This window comes from Lepisosteus platostomus, chromosome 5 (genome assembly GCF_059453375.1).
Source record: "Lepisosteus platostomus isolate fLepPlt1 chromosome 5, fLepPlt1.hap1, whole genome shotgun sequence".
In the NCBI taxonomy this organism is placed as follows: domain Eukaryota; kingdom Metazoa; phylum Chordata; class Actinopteri; order Semionotiformes; family Lepisosteidae; genus Lepisosteus; species Lepisosteus platostomus.
The window spans coordinates 46,186,182-46,190,215 of NC_142615.1; the positions used below are offsets into that span (position 1 = coordinate 46,186,182).

At 41.4% G+C, this 4,034-nt stretch overlaps 2 non-coding genes across 2 annotated transcripts; both read right to left on the reverse strand.

The window, feature by feature from the left end:
• Positions 1–2,430: 2,430 nt before the first annotated feature.
• trnak-uuu (transfer RNA lysine (anticodon UUU)) lies at positions 2,431–2,503 on the reverse strand. Its single transcript has one exon. It is a non-coding gene; the product is annotated as a tRNA-Lys (tRNA).
• Positions 2,504–3,593: 1,090 nt separating this feature from the next.
• On the reverse strand, positions 3,594–3,665 carry trnaa-cgc (transfer RNA alanine (anticodon CGC)). The gene has a single exon. It is a non-coding gene; the product is annotated as a tRNA-Ala (tRNA).
• Between the last annotated feature and the right edge of the window lie 369 nt (positions 3,666–4,034).

A 4,034-nucleotide genomic window follows, 5' to 3' on the forward strand; every position in this document is an offset into this window, starting at 1 on the left:
TTCGAGTAAGCATGGGAATAAGGTTGTTCAAATTATTTTTTTCTGAATCTGGTTTACATCGCCAAATGTAAACCGGAGGCAGCAACAACAATAAAAGGGATACTTGTCCTTAAACTCGGACGTGATGTTCTGCAGACATGTGCACAATGTCCTGTTTTCTTGCAGTGTAGACATTTTGCTGTTCACGCTCCGCATTCATCTGCTTTGTGCATTGTTAGTCCGCACCTGTAACATGTAATGTCAGCCGTCCCCTGTTCTTCTATTTCTCTAGCATGACTGTGTCCTGCTGTTCGGCTTTTGTTTGTAAAGTTTGAGCGAGCGCCCCGTTCAGTGTCACTTTGTCACTGTGGTCAGAAAGCATTCTTGATTCTGCTTGAGCTGCTTCATGAATTCTAGCGACTGTAAGAGCTCTTTCTAGTGTCAGCCCTTCCTCCTGCAGCAATTTATAGTCTCTTATGTGCACATTTTTCCACAAGTTGATCTCTTAACATGTCAGTTTCCAATACTCCAAAGTCACAAGATTTAGCCAGTTCTCTTAGTGCAGTCACAAAAGCATCAACAGATTCGTCCTGAGACTAAGTTCTCTGCCTAAATTTATGCCGTTCCAAAACCACATTTCTCCGCGGTGTAAAGGAAGCGTCTAAGGCAGCTACAGTCTTTTTCTCCAGGGAGGTTGGCGAAAATCCGCTGCACGGGAGCCCCGATACAGTGCAGTAATGTAGCACGTCTCACGGCATCCTGAGCTTCTGTAGATCCACTGGCTATTTAAAAAAAATCTGTACGACTCCATCCATATCTTGTATTCCGTATACAAATCCGGGGCTCCGAGGTTCAGTAGAAGCGGTGGAAAAAGCTGGGCATAAGCAAAGCTTCTCGGCGCGGCTACCATATCTTCCATGGCGCAAGCTAAACGAAAAGTCCGAAAATTCAGAAGTTCGTGAATTAACAGCAAGAGAACTAAAATCTGTACTGCACTCGCTTTGAGTCTGTCAAGCACTCATCTCTCGTCGCCTTCAATGTTGTGTATCTTAATAAAGAGACGTTTTTATATTATTTTAACTATTTTATTAACTACACAGATCACGCCCTTACACCATATATTCCTGCCTTCTACTCTCTCGTTCTGTTGTCTGGCGATGTCTACTCACTATACTACATTTAGCATGACTTCTTGTTGCAGTTGAGCTCAAAGCTGGAGATGATCTCCATATTCTACCGCACTATCTAGTCCGAAACGTAGTACACAGTACATACTTTTTTAAGTGAAGTCAGGTTGTTAAAAAATTAAACCAGCGCCCTGTCACAGAAATGTACCCCAGTCTCCCGCGCAACAAGCGGGGGTACTCAGCACTGTACTAACGAGGAGCGCTTGTCTGCAGCTGAGCGTCAGCTCTGTTTACTGTCAGCAGTCATTGCCTCATTTCCAAAGACTTTTTCACCTGCTCTCAGCTTTTAAAGACAGTCATAAACGCTCAAGAAGTAATTCATGTCAGTTGGAAGTCTGTTTCTGTTGTCTCAGCTCTTGATAAAGAAAAGCCGTGCGTGGGAGACTCCCTCTCTGAAGACGTTTGCCGTCACCCTGCGAGGGAGAAGAGCCATCAATCACCGAGGCAACCACTGAGACAGTTAACATTAAACACGTGAAATGCGAGATGTTGTGATTTTTTCCCCGCTTAAGGCTTCTATTGTTTCTACTCTAACGAGAAAGACCTCTTTGTTAGAAGTGAGATTTTAACAAACGTCTCCAGGGTTAACTGCGACCTGAATGCAACGCCTTAGACCACCAGCCATCTTGCCTGTGGTACTAAGAGCAGCGCTCAATAAAAATGATCAGAAACCGAAAGCGCTTCTTATGCGGATCAGTATATTCCGATTCCACTGGTTCTGCAGAAGAAATAAGAAAAGCCGAACTCAAAGCACTGTGTTGTCATTACGGGTACTCTGCAGCTGCTTTAAGATCTACTCACACCGTGTTGCCATTAAGGCTACCTAGTTAAAAAAAAAACTTATCGTCATCTTTTTGAACGTGATTATTAGACACCCGTTAAATCTCCACCGAGGTTTCTTGAGAGATCTTCAGCGAGCGAGTATTAAAAAACTACGTCGCTTCCAACCTCTGCTGTCACTGTAAACTCGGACGTGATGTTCTGCAGATGTGCAGTGTGCCTTTCCTCTTGTCGTATTCAAGAGTACTCACTGTGTGAGCTCCTCACTGCGTGTTCTGTACTCTACTGTGATTTAATTTAGATGATTACGTGGAATAGAGTGACAAGATCTACTTGAACATTTTCGGTTTGTGAAATGAAACACTAAATACACTACTGTAAATACAAGTTATGGACATTTAAAATAACCACAGTACAGCTAGAACAGTGAAAGATAAAAGACTATTTAGAATGACATTCACAATAGATTTAAGAACAGCACATCCGCCCGAACAGGGACTTGAACCCTGGGCCCTCAGATTAAAAGTCTGATGCTCTACCGACTGAGCTATCCGGGCTCTGAAAGAAAATCGATACTGTCGGGATCCTCGCAAGTCACGTGTCTCTTGTTCCGAAGCGCAGGCATACCTGACCCGTCCGGAATGACCAATGACAGACTTTATCATGAAGCGACGGCATCACTCCCAGTAGAATGAGTGAGAAATACAGCATGACATGGGTAGTTAAGGGGCTCCCACAATCCATCTTTCCTCACATTACTGATTTTTTTCAATAGCATTTGGACCTTTTTTCACATTCAGATTTTTTTCTCATTTAATAAAATCTTTTAATCAACAACATTAAAAAGAAAACAAATGGAACATTTTTTGGAACAATAATTAAAAAAAAATCTTTCAATGCCTTGGTTGTATACGTGTGCACACCCTTTATAAAGGGAGTTGCAACAGTGCTGAAATGTAAAGAGCATTTCTGTAGAGAAAACAGCATTTTTTCTGCCTTGATGTTAAGCTTAGGGAGCCTGTCTTTTAGAAATTCTATTTCTTCACACCCTGCACAGCCTCCCGACAGACTAACAAATATTTTTGGGAGAAATTGGCTCACACACCGGAAGACACTAACGTTTATTTACGTTAGAGTATGTGAATAACAGTTTAACCGAAAAAGTTTGTAATTGTGATTTTGTTAAAATTTAATAAATCGTCTATCATCAGTAAGTAATTATTAAGAAATTGTTTTATTTCATAAACTATAAGACAATTTAGAGAGTTTATAGGTCATAAACGTCGCTTATGTTCTTTTAACTCTAGCGTTCAGGATCCAAACCCAGGTGCGGACGGTTGTGTTTCTTGAATCTCTTGTAATCATCAAAAGTCGATGTGTAGTCCTTCAGTACTTTCTCGAGTTGTGCCATGGATATTTTATACGATCAATACTTGTCATGCTCTTTTGCATTTTCCTTAACTAAATTAGTTCAAATAATTTAGGATTTAACAGAACTAAATGAGGTACATTTAAAACAGCAGCGCAACTCTGCAGCACGTCGAGTGTGCCTGCATTTAATTGTGTAAACCTGGCTCTCTCTGAACACGAGCAAAGAGTTCTCACTCAACAGAAGATTGCGATGTGAGTACTGTAATATAAAGCACCTGAAGATGCCAGGGATTGAACCCGGGACCTCATACATGCGAAGCATGCGCTCTACCACTGAGCTACATCCCCGATGGAAAAGTTTATGGAACAGACTTAGAGATGTGCAAATGCTCACTGATCACACCACTCACGAAGAATGCCTGCAGTTTCCCACTTTCGCGTTTCTTCTACTACAGAGTAAATTCATAGGAATGAAAAAATAAGGAAGGAAAAATAATCGCATCGAAGCTTCAAGAGGCTGGGCACAAATTAATCTGTTATTTTTGCATCCAGTTACATGGGCGACGGTGGTTGATTCCCAGACGGGGGAGTGCTTTTTTTTCTACCTCCTTACTCGACTGTCCTTCAATTCTATTTTATTTGAAACCTATTTGCATCTTTTAAGTGCTCTTGATTAAACTATGCATAGAAAAACAGCAGTACTGATGATTTAACGTA